Below are 16,506 nucleotides of genomic sequence, written 5' to 3'. Positions count from 1 at the left end.
GTTTCATTTCCTTACCATTCATTTTATTTCCCTTTCTTTTGTTTTCTTTCCTTTCGCTTCCTTTCGTTTCGTTTCATTTCTTTTTCTTTCGTTCAATTACCTTTACTTTCATTTTATTACCTTTCCTGTCGTTTTGTTTCCTCTCCTTTCGTTTCATTTCCTCTCCTTTCGTTTCATTTCGTTTCATTTCCATTATTTTCTTTTCATTTCGTTTCGTTTCATTTGCTTTTTTTTTCTTTCGCTTCATTTCCTTTCCTTTCGTTTCATTTCCTACGTTTTCCCATATAGCCCTAGCTGTGCTGGCGGCCGGCCAAATGGAATTAAAATAAAATTTCCTACGTTTTCGTATCATTTCCTTCGTTTTCATTTCATTTCCTTCCCTTTCGTTTTATTTATTTTCCTTTTGTTTCCGTTCCTTACCTTGCTTTTCATTACCTTTATTTTATTTAATTTTATTTCAATTTATTTCATCTGGTTTTTCGCACTTACGCCATCCCCGGGCGGTTGCCAGAGTGAGATTAGGCTCGGGGTGGATTTGCACATTTATAAAACTTTCTTACACAGCATTATTAGCTGGAATATATCTGTGGTCTTGACCCATTGCACTGATGCTGAGTGTCGCTGATTCCTGCAACGCAGCTAGTTCATGAGCTAACCTCAGCATCCTTAGGACTTCCAGCAAAACTGTCGGAACTACTCCGGTTGTGGAAAGCACTAACGAAACTCTTTTTGGGACATACTTTAATCTGCACAACTCTTTCAATTCCATTGGCAGCGAACGATATATTACAATTATGTGACCATGTGTTGACTCCAAATTACGGTTCATTGGGATGGTGATATTAATAATGGTTACTATTTATCTACCTTTGATATAAACCATAAGGTCTGGTTGATTGTGGGAAATGACAAGGACAGTCCGTCAGAATGGCGCTGTCCCAATACAGCTTGAAACGGTCGTTTTCGTTGATGAAGGGATCTGGTTTGTGGTGATAATTCAGTATCACCTTCCTCTGACAAACCACACTGCAGTGCCAATTTCTGTTGCTTTGCTAGGTTGTTGTGACGTTCTGTGTAGACTGCATCTGCTAGTACAAAGCAGTCAGCTATAATATGGCCGATAGTTTCTTGCGGTTGATGTGACTCCACCTGGTCTTGTCACCTCGCTCGCAGTGCCTCTCTTCGCCTTGTTCCTTCCGGATTCGAAGCGAAACCCATTTTTGCAAGACAGTTGTCCGGCATTCTAGCAACATGCCCTACCCAACGTATCCATCCAGCTTTGGACATTTTCTGAATACTTAATAGGTTCGCGTAGAGATGCACGAGTTTGTGGTTCATTCTTCGTCTTCTTATACCGTTTTATTGCGCGCCGCTAAAGATGGTTCTTAGCACTCTCCGTTCGAAAACTCCGGGTGCTTCCAAGCCCTCTTCTAGTAGTGTCCGCATTTCGTGCTCATCGTGAGGACAACCGGTCTAATTAGCGTTTTGTACAACATGCACCTTGTACAGAGGCTCAGAATGTTCCACCGTAATTTTTTGTGGAGTCTACAGTAAGTATGACTTTCGCTGATAATACGCCTTTTAATGTCGCAGCTGGTATCGCTGTTCTGTTTTACAAGTGAGCCAAACTACACGAACTCGGATCGGATCGAAAGTCGTGCACCACCCCAAATGTTCTGCCGACAGCATCCACGTCATTGGCAAAGCAGATGAATTGACAGGATTTATTAAAAATCGTACCCAGCATGTCGATCACCGCTCGTCTCATAACACTTTTCAAGTCCAATGTTGAATAGCAGTCGGGAAAGACTGTCCTTGTCGAAGTCCCCTGCGAAATTCTAATGGGTCCAACAATCCACCCGAATTTCTCACACGACAATCGATCCCGTCCATCGTATCCATAATAAGTCTAATAAGCTTCTTCGAAATGCCGTTTTCGTCGAAGATTGTCCATTGCTCTTGTCGGTTTACCCTATCATACGCGGCTTTGAAATCAATGAACTGGTAATGCGTGGCGACTCGAAATTCGCGACACTTCTGGAAGATCTACAGTAGGGTGAAGACCTGAAGTCGTCTGCCTGCACGCCATTCTGCTTCCATGACGCAATTTTCTCTCCCACCGATAAAAGAATGCAATTGAGATCGTATTCCATTTGATTCGAGAAGTAAAGCAGCAGCACAAACAGCTCTGTATTTGTCAAGTTAAATATTCTACGAAACAGTCACACATCTGCTTGAATGTCGACTGCTCCTACACCTCCTTCTAATCATGATAAAGTAAAACTCTCCTGGGTGCTTGGTTGGCTATGACACATCTATTATAAACTTACTATAAGCGCGACGCCGCAATACAGTATGGCGCACCAATCAAAGTTGATCTTATTACGGTTGCTTGTCAAATCGCAATAAAACTTTTAGTTTTATGGAACCATTCATATGGTAACACCCTGACTAAATAGATTTATTGCTGCTACGCGACAGTTCAGATTGCTGCAGACACGACAGTTTTACCAGAAACTGCATGCATCCCGCATAGGATTCGTGCTGCCAGGTGAAATGTGTTAGGATAAGAAAGACGGACTCTTGACGGCCGATTATGAGGTGAGTGAAAGGTAGAAGCAGCACTTTGCAGGAGTTTTATAACAAAATTGGTAGTAAAAAACAGCTTAAGAACAATCGTCTGGAAGAGGTGGCATCGGAGCGGAACTTATTAAACTATAACTGAAAAAGCTGGACACTAGCTTGCACCAGTTGATTGTGAGAATTCGGGATACTGAAGAATATTAGAATTCAACACCAAAATCTTTTTTTTACCATATTAGTTTTCTAGCATTTTTTGTCGTCAAATAACAATTCTGCAAATCAAACTGTGAGTTGCAGAAATAAAGTTATTATTAATCGGCTTTCATGTCAGAATGCAACTAGAATGATTTTGTTAGAAACTAAGACTGACTAATCAAATATATTTATTTTGTTTAAATATCGCAAAATTTTGATGTTGCGTTAGTTTTATCCACTTATCATTCCAATATGCACTATAAAATTTAATGCGCATATGCTGCACAGCTAGGGAAACTGCTGAAAATTTGTTATATTTATGCGAAAAGTATAGATTTTATTGCTGTTTTCAGCACGTTCACGTTTCACGTTCTAAAGAATGGGCCTCTTAGTCGAAAGAATGTTTCATTGTGATCATCCGAAAGTTCTAGTAGAGCTCATAGTTTTATTTGCGGTATAAAATTGGTCATAAAAACCATTTTAAATTACTGCTGGGGCTTCGTTACGGACCTGTTGCTGTATCTGTATCACTCTGTTAGTTTCGAGGTACGATGCTGGTCTTACAAGCCAGTCGTCATATATTAGAATCTCTGCTGGGTAGTGCTGTTAGAGTCAGTTGGATCGTCGCACTAGCTCGAGAATTATTTCGTGCTCTAACAACCGGCTGCGAAGTCTGTGGATAAAGAAGGGTCAAACCTTAAAGACTTTTATAACCCAAGGCTTTGCTTTGCTGTTGTTGTATCTCATCGATTTCAAATTGATATTATTCCGTAAAATTATTCGTCATCGCGCATTCATAGCATTTAGATCCATCCCAAAGACCGTTTGCAAAATTTCATGATATCCTAAGAACGTATGGCTAAAACCTGTACGACGGTTATAATAAAACTTCTTAACAGATAAAACTTTACAGAACTTGGATAACATTGGCAAAATTATCAAAATAATTATAAATTATTTACAAGTGCAAAATTTACGAGACACAGACAGACATAGATGCACCGGACACAAATCTTCCACGCGAAAAGCGCTGCCTGGAAGAGCAGAAGTATTCGGCGTTGGAGCATCTGCGTCGTTCTCAGTAAACACGGAAGTTCTACTAGAAACTGAACGCATCCCGTAAAGGCCTGTGTCGCTAGCTGAACAGCACCCAGGCGGAGAACCTTTACAACAAAAAGAGCGGTGCGACAAACGTGGAAGAGGTGCCAGTCTCAACGATAGACGTACACTACATACAGACTACAGACGTAGTTAAGGACGCCGTCAACCCAAGTAGCACTTACGACACCTTTAGTTATATCAACTTATTAGACGACTCAGATAGACTCAAATTAGTCATGTAACAGTCAGCTCAATCGTTTTATGACCTACAGTAATGTTCCGATTTTGTCAGCTCCAGATTTCTTCTACCCCTGATTTTGTCTACCCCCGATTTTATCAGCTTTTCATCCCAATTGTGTCAGTCTATAAATTTTGTTTAGCTCTTGTGCTTTTAAACATGATTTCTAAAACTTTTCAGCCTGCTTGAAACTATTCTGATTCTGTGGGGAGAGTTTTTGAATAAAATGATGTCTTCTTACGAGTAATTCGGGGTCAAAATTAGGGTATTTTAGTAGTAAAAGTTCTATAGTTCTTAAACAAGCAAAGATAGAGTTATACCATTTTCAGCAATGTTGTGTATTTTTACTATTTGTACAACTTTGTAAAACTGGAAAAAGTCATACAACAACTACAAAAATAGTTAAAATATAAAAACTGATTTTAACGATTTTTCATTTATAAGAAATAGGATTTTTCTAGCTTTGGTGAAGAGATAGAAGGTTACTGTCTTCAGCAAAATTTCTTGTAATAATATGCTGTAAAACTTTGCAGAACACATCAATGTGTTGTATTAAAACTGAAGAAAAATAAATTTTTTATTTGACTTTTAGGGGGATTAATTAAAACTTGAATTCCGCTGGACGATAGAACTGTTAATTTAACTCTTCCAATGGTTCCATAAACCTAAAACCAAGTTTTCCCGCTCCAAGCTAATGCTCACCAAAAAAGTGACCAGTGTGCTGAGCCCGGTTCATTGAGCCTTCGATTGATCAATTGAGGGTTAAAATTCAATTTTTAGTAGAAGTCTTCGACATTGCAAGGTCTTAGGTCTTACCAAATTACCAAGTTTGTCAGTTTCCCCATTTTGTCAGCCAAAAATTCAACATGGGGTTGACAAAATCGGAACATTACTGTATTTGTTACAACATCACCCCGCTAATCCGACACCCAATAATCCAACGAATCGATAATCTGGATTTCGCTAATCCGGAAATTTTGTACTGGTTTTTTGGAAAGGGAGATGTGTAATGCAAAAACTACAAGGTATACAGCCCTAAAGGTTGCACGAAACGGTGACGTAGGACTATTTCAGAACATTAGATCAAGGACTAATGTAAACTGCATTTCTGGAATATGTATGTTTATGAGAATTTGTTAGTGCCATTGTTTAATTGAATTTTTAAAAGAGAAGAGCGAAATATTCAAATTCAATTCTTCATTGAATGCAATGGTCGCTTTGAAAATACGTGGGCGGGGGTTCATAAGTACAAGGCCTGCAACCAATGAGACAGATATTTCATTTAAAAATCACTTCTGCTCATCATAAAGGTTGAAATGGTAATGAAAGACCAGCCCACAGATTATTGTATTGAATATGATTATGCGTAGTTTGACATGTTTCAACAATCTTACTATAACTCGCTTGTGGCCTTTAAAAGGGCCATTGGTTACAAATAACATTAAAGTCAAAGCACATTCATTGCAAATATGACGTGCCATTTAAATGTCCTTCTCTTCCCTTGACATGAATGGCAACAGGCACGTAAGTTAGCGGCGTCGATTCACTGTCTTTTGCTCGGAGAAGATTTTACTAGTTTACTTTCACAGCTTACCGCTTGTTACATGGCAGAAAATATGGCTCATACGCAAAAATATCTGTTTTATTTGTATAAGAGTCCTTATCCTCAAACCATCATAAAATAAATTCATGCCTCCAATGACCCCCACATGCCAAATTTGGTTCCAATTGCTTGATTAGATGAGTTATGTGGAAATTTGTATATTATTTGCATGGGAGCCCCCTCTTAAAGAGGGGAGGGGTCTTAATTCACCATAGAAAAAATTCTTGACTTCTGAAACCACCACATGCCAAATTTGTTTCCATTTACTTGATTAGTTCTTAAGTATTTGCATTTCATTTGTATGGGAGCCCCCTCCCCCCTCTTAGAAAGGGAAAGGGTCTCAGTACACCATAGAAAAACAATCCTGCCGTCTGAAACCTCCACATGCCAAATTTGGTTCCTTTTGCTTGATTAGTTCTCGAGTTATGAGGAAATTTGCATATTATTTGTATGGGAGTCCCCCTCTTTCATCCCTTTGTTCTGCCGGACCGGCGGACATGGATACATAAGTAAGTAAGTAAGTCCCCCTCTTAAAGAGGGGAGGGGTCTTAATTCACCATAGAAAAAAAATCCTGCCTTCTGAAATCTCCACATGCCAAATTTGGTTCCTTTTGCTTGATTATTTCTCGAGTTTTGAGGAAATTTATATTTCATTTGTATGGAAACCCCCCCCCCTTATACCCTCCTTAAAATTGGTCGCTAACTCCCTCATAAAATTGCTGGTCATTTTATCTATCCAACGACATATAAATTGTTCAGTTTCGTTCAGTAGTTTAGTAGTTATTAGCATTTGAAATCTTTCATTCAAACGTTACATTTCTATTTTCGTTTTCACAAAGTGCTACCCAGTCCCAGTATAGTAACCAAAGACGTAGTCCTACGTCAAAAATGATTAATTGGATGAACTGAAAAATTTAGATGTAGAATGGCAGGTGGGAATCGAACGCACGTCTCTCGATTGCCGGTCGTAGTGTGATACCTCTACATCACCGCCGAACCCTTCCATTAGGTAGTCTAATATATTTTTTTGTTTTACTTGCCTCTGACTCTGTCGTGCTCCAACGGAGGAATGGTAGGCTGGATGAAATTGGGAAATTTCGATATGAGCCCAAAAATATATTTGGTAGTTTAATGGTAAGTGGGACTCCAACCCACAGTTTCTCGGTTGGTACCCGAGAGTTTAGGGCAGTTAAACTATTACCACAAACCTAAATATTCTTATATCTAATTGAAAACAAAACCGTGATCGGTTCATCTGATTCCCGTAAATCTGGGAATCCGAGGAAGTGTTCTGGAAGTGAAGCATTTGTTATGTTTTGACGTAGGACTACGTCTTTTATTTCTATATTGGGGTGCACTTTAGAAAATTTTTCTTAGAATCCATTTCAATACGGTAGATTCCATGTTTCTGTAACAAACTCTTAAATAATTTAAAAATGTTAGGCATTGTCTAGCTAAAAACCCAAAATTCTGTATTAACAACTTAGAATGTTTACGGTATAGCGCCTGGTCTTCTATTTAAACCCAATAGGCAGCCATCAGAAAAAATCGAACTGGTTGGTGCGCAAACCGATAGTTGCAATGTCAAAAATCAGAGGGGTTGTGTACAAAACACGACCACATAGGTGACGCAGGACTACGTAAGTCTCTTTGTAGTGATAGTAGCATGTATCCACGTATGTAATAATACAATTTTTCATGTACATCATGCTAAATGTAGGATTTGTTGAGACTAACTGCAGGTTGTGAAAATTCGATTGTTTTTAAATATATGTTTATAGCGACTCAAATCTTACTTCAACATGAAACACTATTTACATATATATGGATTTTCATGACATCAAAAAATTGTTATGTTAAAATGGCTGGACTGTGCTGTAGGTTGAGATCTATAATTCAAATTTTTGCAAGTCGATAGTTTTTACTGATTTTCATGATTGCAAACTACTATATAAGTAAGTTAAAGTTGTTTGGAAAATAGTTTGTACCTTCCTGTCTCATGCCGAGTTGACGGTCAAATAAAAATTGACATCACTACGGATTCCTCCTGCCTTGTCTTGTCCATCATTTTCGAAAGAAATTAATCTAAATGTAATACTTGACTATTGTAACTATATATGGAATTGCTGGCAGGTAACTGAGGTAAAGCAGCAAATGAAACGTTCAAAACTACTATTCTCGGATAAGAGAGTTGCTGATTTCCCTCGCTTTGAGAATTGCTGCGTCAGGTCACATACACAAATATCCCTTCAGCCCTGTTTCCGAGCAAGACAACAGTTCCGAACACATTCTTGCAGTATATGGATGCATGCTGGTAAAAGGAAAGGGTAACCGCTCACTTTCTATGAAGTTTCATAGAAAGGACATCAAATTGGGCTAGATTTCATGTTTAAACGATAACACCGGTTGAAGAAGAGGGGTGGCACTCTGGCATACTTCCCGAGCACAGATTTTAAATTGGACTAGGTTTAATCGCGTTCGTAAGAAATTTTGTTGGGACAAGGAGACTTTGTCACTCTTTCTGGCGTACTTCCCAAGCACAGATTTAAAATTGGACTAGGTTTAATCGCGTTAGTAAGCAGTTTTGTTGGGACGGGGTGACATTGTCACTCTTTCTGACATACTTCCCAAGCACAGATATCAAATTGGTCTAGGTTCAATCGTCGCAAAGAATCTTCGACCTGACCGACAAGGAGATTTTGTCACTTTTTTTTTTAAATACGCTACGACCAATCACGAAGCGTGGATTGCCAATTGGATAATGCTTCATTAATTTCAATTTTTCAATAGTGCGTACTTTGAAATCAATAGGTTTCTATATCGGGCATGATGCGTAGAAGATTTTCCTATTGATTGGTGTAAAAATATTTAAAATCGTTAGGGAAACCGCTAAGTTATTAGTGCTCAAAACCTATCATTTTTCGAGACGCTCGCATTTTTCGATTTTTCGGAATGACACCCTATCCCAAACCTTGCCGTAAGACGTAGTCCTACGTAAAAAAAAAAAAAATACAACCAATTTTAAGCACCTAATAGGTAGAAGAGCGGTGAGATGTTACTACCCGCTTATTAAGAAGTTTGGATGATTTTTTTTTAAATTTCAAGAGATTCGGCACCATCCAGGATCCAGCTTCTAAATATTACTGACGGGCGGAGAAGGTTGATGTTTTCAGAAGTAATGGGATGTTCTTCTATGAAAATGTGCTCGGTGGTGCTTTGGATTTGAAATGGTAAACTTCTTTCTCCTGTAGTTCTTTCGTAGTTTTTGTTACTTTTGAAATATGCTCCTTAAATCGGGTTAGTGTTTGAATAGTCGCCCCTACAAATGGGTATCACAATTCATGGAAGGGGTGACTATACTAGCGTAAAATCAATTTCGAATCTTTTATCAGTCAATTCAAATGATCTACCAGAATTCAGAATCCGAACGAAAAACTTTTTAGTGAAAAACGATTTTAGTGAAAAGTTGCAAAATATTACGTAATCTCATAACTTTTGAAGATTATTTTTAGCTAAAGGAAATTATATTTCATGGTCATCTTTTGTTACAATTTTTTCCGCTTTATAAATAGGTCATCAGAAGGCGGAATTCGTCAAAAAACAGAGGTAAAAGTTTATAAACACTCGTAGTTGTCATTGTTAAGACAATGATTCTCACAAAAAGTACCCATAAAAGTACGGAAAGTTGTTAAAATATCGTAGGACAAAATATTAATGGAAAGAAGTACAAATACCGCAGAACCACATTTCACAACCGCTAATCACAGTTCAGACGTATTTCTTCAAAACCATTTACCAGCACCAGTATTGCGGTGAACCGAACGCATATACCCTGTCATCGCCATTGTACGAGTTCGATTCCACACGTACGAGCACTGCTGCTGCTCACTGCACCGGGCTTTCCTATTTCACAGTTCACACAGGGATTTCATTTCGTCCACCACCCATTAACAGTCACCAGAACAGAACAGAACAGCTTTCCGAGCCAACCGAACCAAGTATCGCCAGAGCTACGTACTACGAGACACACGTCAAAGTTATTATGTAACTCTTGCGCCGTGCCTGCCTGCCTATACAGCTGCGAGTTCTCGAGCCGAGAGATCCTGCTAAGTAACGATGCCTGCCGTCGTCGCCGTTCTGCGCCCTACCAGTAGACCGTTTTACATTCCGTTCTGGCGAATGTTGCGAAATCAAGACACAAACATAAAGCATTACATTTTATGCGCCATTAGGATGCCACATCCACTGACAAGTGTTTTCATATTTTATGCAAAATTGACGCTTCCTCTCACCATATGGAACGTGCAACACCCGGCGAATCATTCACGGCTTCACGACAGACTGGCCCATGAATCGGTAATGGACCGGGAGACCACCCGCAATCCTGATTTTAAAACCGCACTTGACACGTTAGTCCCTACAAATCCCAAACGGGGTCCAACAGTGCCGCACAAAACTTGCAATCAAAAGTTTGGAATTACATAACCCGTACGACGACGCTTCCCAATTCAGACACACATAACCTACAGGGCTAAATTCTATATCGATATACACGACCTTCTCTACAGGGTTCGCACTACACACGTACGCGCAAAGGGGCAGAAGCACACGACCGAAACAGAAGCCGCGCAAACGGAAAATCCGATCTCGCGTAGACGCCTAGAACAAACCGACTGAACAAGCGGCTAGGTCGATGTGGACTAACAAGTCGGCGCCGCGCACATGGCACTCACTCACAACTCACAGCCGTCTGCTCTCACGCGCAAGTCTCACACCGTCTCTCGAGTCTCATACAACGTGTGGAATGAGAGTTTGAGTGATTCTCTGTTTATACGAGTAAAACACGCTCCACTTTTTTAGTGCTCAACAGAAGAGCTCGCTCATTCGGGGGGAGGCTCGCGCGAGTTTGTTAGACGCGATGCAAAATTTTTCATCCACTGCTCACACGCGGTAAGCAAAGCATGGTCAGAAGGTGAGCAACTATGCGGGGGGGGGGGGGGGGGGTTGTGTACCAACCGCACGGCCCCTGTATTGGTGAGCTAAAGCGTGGCCTTATTTTTGCAAGGAAAAAAATGTGATGCGTAACGACTTCTCCCCGCAGCACAGACAGGATGATTTTGTAAGCATTACCAACACATCCACAGAGTGGATGCTCGAAGATGCAAACCTAGTGTGAGGCGCGGCGAGGAACCGCGGTGTGTTCGCTTTCGGGCGGGTGGGGCGGTCAGGAAGTCAGGTGTAAACAACGGTACTGGTGGTGATGATGTTATTGGGAAGTTCTGACCGATGGTGATGGTCATTAAACTCGCCCGGAATGGGTCCACTGCTGGTAATGATGCATGACTAAATTTAGAGGAAATTAAACGTCTGCAAAATTTTGGTGCTCTGAATCTGGTTGAAGGCGTCGTTTGACGTTTATTGCTTTCCGGAAATGGGAAGCGCAAACGAACGCTGCTGGCGACACAACGTGCACTAAACAAAATTTAAGAACGCTAACCGTGTGCAAGGTTGTGCGAGTGACGGGTGAATATTAAAAGTGGAATACAGTGCCTTGCCGTTTTTGGCAATAAAAAGTTTATTTGATATCGAGATTTAATCTAATTGGAAGGCAACGAGATAGGAGCATTTTGCAAATGTTATGACTGAGCTTTTTTACCGGTGGTGGTCAATATAATCAAAAATTTTAAAAAGCTAACAGGTCACTTCGTGAGAAATATTTATTACTATAGCGAAAAACAAAAATTTGAAATGAAGTCCTTGTGGAACATTGTTTCGACACCGACATTTTTTGTTATGCTCTATAATAAATAAAATTCTTCTTATTACAAAGGTACATTAAAAAGCGAAACAACTCTCAAACGAGCTGTTAAGCTAACTGGGAGGTCAGACAAGATTTTTCTAGAATAGCCATAATTTACGGAGAAATGGATATAGATCCCAAATCTTTTTTTCATTTCTTTGTTGGCGTTTTTAAGTAACTCAGCAGCTACAAATAACGTAACAACTCGTTTGGAATGACCACCATTTATCTTTCAGCATCCAACGCTGACTACTTTCATAGGATATCGGAGAATCCTCGATTTTACGGGAGAGTTTTCGCCAATTGAATTTATCGTAGGTTCTTATCCTCGTAATCACCAAAAGCTCGTCTGTTTTTTTTTTCCTTGAGCTTACACGTAGCCGTAGAGTGTCGCCGGAAAAATTAGCATATTGTAGATTGCGAATTTTGTATGAAATCTGTAAAAGGGCCTTTCTGTAGACACTATCTGCCTCTTGACTCCACACCTAACATCATTGTAATATTACACCACCCTTAATAACAGAAACTTACGCTAAACGGGATCACTAGCTTACTGTAATGGCACAGAAGTTCTTGGTAGTCGCAATAATATTTTCAATAGGCAATAACTCGAACCAAAGCACGATTACAGGGATACCTCGATATAACACAATTTATAATTTCAAAAAGTTATCTTATATCGAAATTGTCTTATATCGAAACACGATTTTTTTTCCAAACAATTTGCATTAGCAGTCGCCAACTTTGCTCTGTGTTGAGAATTACGCTTCTTGCACTATTTATTATTGTTTGAACTATTAATTTTTTACGATTTTTAGGGTTATTTAGAAATAATGAAAATCTTCGTGGTGCCGATTTTGGAATGGAATACTAGCTTTGGTATCGTTACCAGCTATGTCAAAGGGATTTGTTCGATATATGATAAAAATTGCCTTTTATCGAATTGTCTTATATCGAGGTTGTTTTATGACGATGCTGTCTTATATCGAGGTATATAATCCACCAGTAATCTCCGCTATGCCCGAAAAACGATAGTCGGTCATATTGAGTACACTTCAGAACCCCTCCATTAGCGCACCAGTACCGACAAATACCGCTACTGCGGATGGCCGTGTCTTTTACAGGGGCGGCTAGTCCACTTAGGGCAGGTCGGGTAAGGATGCCTAATCAAAATTGCAAAAACTTATTGGAAAACTACAAGAATAGGGACGACATTGGAACGCAAGGGGTTTTCACTGGTTTCCCAAGCACTTTTAGATGTACTGGAGTTTACTGGAGTTTACTTGATTTATTCTCTGCTGTGAGGCACTTTTGTCCCTGCTTAATTGGAAATTCTTGTGGATCTAGAATACTCTGACCTATTTTCTGTTCGCGGTCTTGCGTTTAGGCGAGATTTTCAGCTGCACGGTCGTGCGGGCAGACGTTGAGTCTCCATCTAGCCCTTTTCAGGGGGCTGTCCAGTGCGAAACACCGAACCACAAAAAGCCCCCCCGCCACAAAAATCCAATGTAGAATAAAAGCGGTTCTTCATGTCGCGTTTGCATCATGGGTGAAAATCAACGATCGTGATCACTTTGGTTACGATTATAGGCTCCGGTCTTATGGCTACGATAGCTTCGATATATTGCTTAGTAAAAAACGAACAATTCAATCGGTGTCTCGATATTTTCTATGCCAAGCACTTTCAAAACAGAGTTCAATGCTGTGCAATTTATTTTTCTCAAGTCTTAGTTGTTAGATTGTGCCTAGGAGGCTTACAACTATAAGACAAATTTAAATGTAAAATAAAGAAGACTGCTGAATTAGATTTAGATTCTGGCATATCATTCATTATAGCAATCCAAAGAAAATAAAGCCATGAAACTTTCCCAGTCAGAATTCTAGGTTATCTAGCTCGGCTGAGTATTTGGGACCACATCAATGCTTTTTATCAAGAGCTACTAAAGCCGAACAAAATCATCACGGGAGAATGGAATCGAATTCCATTGATGCGACTGAGTCGAAAAAACTGCGCGAAAAACGACCACAATGAGCAGCGGCACGAGTAAGTGATTCTACAGCATGACAACGCACGGTCTCACGTTGCCAAACTCGCAAAAACCTACTAGAAAACACTTAAATGGCACGTCCTATCCCACACGTCATATTTCTCAAGTATTACGCCGTCCGATAATTACGTGTTCCGTTCGATGGCACATGGTCTGGATAATTAGCAATTCCGATCATATGGGGGCATCAATAAAATGGTTTGAATCGTGAATAGACTCATAAGACGAAGCCGTTTACCTTAACAGTAATACAACTTAACCAGAAAGACGGAAAAAAGTTGTAGCTAACGATGGGCGTTATTTTGAATGATTCATTTCTAACCATTTTTTCTTAATAAAGTTGCTTTTTCGTAAAAAATGTGTGAACTTAGTTGTGCACCTAATATCATTATATTTCACAATACCGCGAGCAACTTGGGCACCCCTACTGGACATATCTGTTTTCTTTTCGAGGGGTTAATAAACTGTCTTCCCCGCTAATATGCCCATTTCAGTCGATAAGCTTATTTCACTAAACCAACCCTGTCTTAGTAGAGAAACACTTTCACACATATCCAAATCGCTCCCTTCTTACATTACTGCTCTTTTAGGCCTATGCTCTGATGATAACCCTTTCAGGATTGAATATTGGATTATTACAAGTTAAATGAGCGCACGAATTGATCTGATCTCCTGCCGGAAATATTATCACGGCCACTGGAATTGTCCCAACAAACTGTGCCCTCTCTCCCGGTATCCAGCCTCTACTCCGTAAGCACCACTAACACTACCACTAGCAAAACGCAAAACTCTGGAACCGATTCTGCTGCTGCTGCTGCTGCAAATCGCAAAATGAGAAACAGTGAGAGAAACACGACTTTTGACGAGAAAAAAAACTGTTGCATAACTCGTTCACAGCTCCATAACAACCCTCAACGAACATTTGCATAACACACACAGGCACGACGACAGCTACTGTGCCTGTTATGACCGGGTTGTGTAACAGGCTGCTGTCGACGCCGTCGTTGTCATCGCGGTTTGTTTTTCCAAAACCGAACACAATTGGCCCCCTCGTGCCGACCTCCCAGCAATTACGAAGAGGGGGGGAATTGTAGATTAGTCACACAACATACTTCTAGCGGTGATGACAGAACACTCTTTGTGTATTTTTTTCCTGAAACGCTTTTGCCGCTTATTTATAAACGCTTATCTCACTCACTGTACTGCCTCCGGTGTTGCTCCCATATAATGCTATAGTAAAATGATTAGCTTCGTGAATCACTGAGGGGAAATTGGTTGACTCAAGAAACTATCACCGACCACTTGTTATACGACGCAGAATGTATCAAAATGAAACAAAAATCGCTACGCAAGCACAGCGTGGCATTACAAATCGTTCTCCCGATTGTTATGTAAACAGGCATCTCGCACTTACAGCAGTTCTCTTCTGCCAATTCTTCACGCAGCAGCGCTTGAACTTTTGAACTTTCTCGTTGTGTTAGATTGCTGCCCAGCTCTTCACATTTATTACCACATAAAGTTCGTCCTTCGTGACAGAAAATCAGCCAAATTTAATCACCGCTCTCGCAAATTAGGACACGCTTTGCGGCCTATAGCAACAGAAGCAGCACGTTCTGTTATGTAACACCACCAAGACACTTTTTTGAGTTATGTCACCAAGAAGTCGAAGGCACAAATGCCACCAGCAGCATAAAAACGGCATGTAATTCTAAAACAAACACATCCAGAAGTTACGACACGCCAACCACTCACTCTTTACTACACGTCACGCTCGTTCGATGGAGCTGCGATCGACTGGAGCAGGAGAGGCGTTCACGAGCACAAGAGTACTCACTCGCGAAGAACTCCAGAATGTTTTCCTGCGCCGCGTGGAAAAACATTCTACCGCGTAGCGGCATCAAAACAGAGATTCAGTACTCACTCTCTGCACGCTGGAACATCACGCACGCACACCCTCACACACCTCAAGAATCATAAAAACTCACAACCGGCGTTCTGCTCACGAGAGAGACCTTTTTCACTGCTGGAGAACGCGTGCACTAGCGAATGGAGAACCAGTGAGTGACTTCGACGAACGGCAGCAGAAGCAGCAACAGAATACGTAATCCTTTTTCAGTACTAGCGACGAAGACGTTTGTGTAATCTCAATTTGGTTAGGTAATCACGTAAAACCCAAAATGCGTCGTTGTTCCAGAATTCTCACAATCAATCTAACATTATCACACACTTTTGCTCTTTCTGATTACTTAACTACCCATCTGAGACTACTAGGCGAGCTCACCTTTGAACGGTACAGTAATCGACTGATTATATCATCAAAAATTATCTTCCGCAGCAGAGCACCGACTGATCCTGGTCCTTTTCCTTGTCGTTCACCGAAATTTCACTTATTTCTTACAGTCTCATCATTTTCTCACTCTTTAGTCACAAACTTCACTTTGCAGATAGCAGTATTAAGCGTTTCAAACTGCTTACTCTTTACTCTTCCTTGATACACAAAATTCAAAATCAAATTCTAGTTAAATAACAATACACACACTCTTGATCTCGGCTGGGCCAGTTTGGGCTGCTTCCATTCAGCATTTAGCAACATCCGTCGTCTTCTGGCTTCCGTTGTATGTGTCTTCCCGAGTATACACGGTGCTCAGTTCTATATGAAACGCTTCTACAGGCGAAGCACGCGCGAACGTTGAGCGAAAATGAAACACTACACTGTCAACCGAACTGTTCCACGTACTCGCACCGAATGAGCGAGTCGAGTGTCGGCTCAAATCAGTCGCCACGCCAGCCAGTGCGAGACGACACTCGAGTGTCGAGCGCGATCTAATTAGGACACTCACGCACTAGCAGTGCTCTCTTGCTCTTGTTGTTTACTCATAGCGGGCGTAGGTGGTGTGATGTAACACTCACGCACAATACGTAATGTGCATCGCCGCTC

The 16,506-nt window shown here is 40.6% G+C and overlaps 1 protein-coding gene across 4 annotated transcripts in view; it reads right to left on the bottom strand.

Moving 5' to 3' along the window:
• Positions 1-16,282, bottom strand: part of LOC128733629 (uncharacterized) — a 194,928-nt gene extending 178,646 nt beyond the window's left edge. For 2 of the 4 annotated variants that reach the window (XM_053827354.1, XM_053827355.1), the window contains exon 1: positions 10,278-10,391. The gene's annotated coding sequence lies outside the window, so the exon portion shown is untranslated. Of the gene's footprint in view, positions 1-10,012; positions 10,392-15,849 lie in introns of those variants that run through there. The other 2 variants (XM_053827353.1, XM_053827352.1) reach the window with 2 other exon arrangements.
• Between the last annotated feature and the right edge of the window lie 224 nt (positions 16,283-16,506).

This window comes from Sabethes cyaneus, chromosome 2, assembly GCF_943734655.1.
Source record: "Sabethes cyaneus chromosome 2, idSabCyanKW18_F2, whole genome shotgun sequence".
Classification (NCBI taxonomy): Eukaryota; Metazoa; Arthropoda; class Insecta; order Diptera; family Culicidae; genus Sabethes; species Sabethes cyaneus.
The sequence above is the reverse complement of the archived record's forward strand: the minus strand, read 5'-3'. Positions and strand labels throughout refer to the sequence as shown.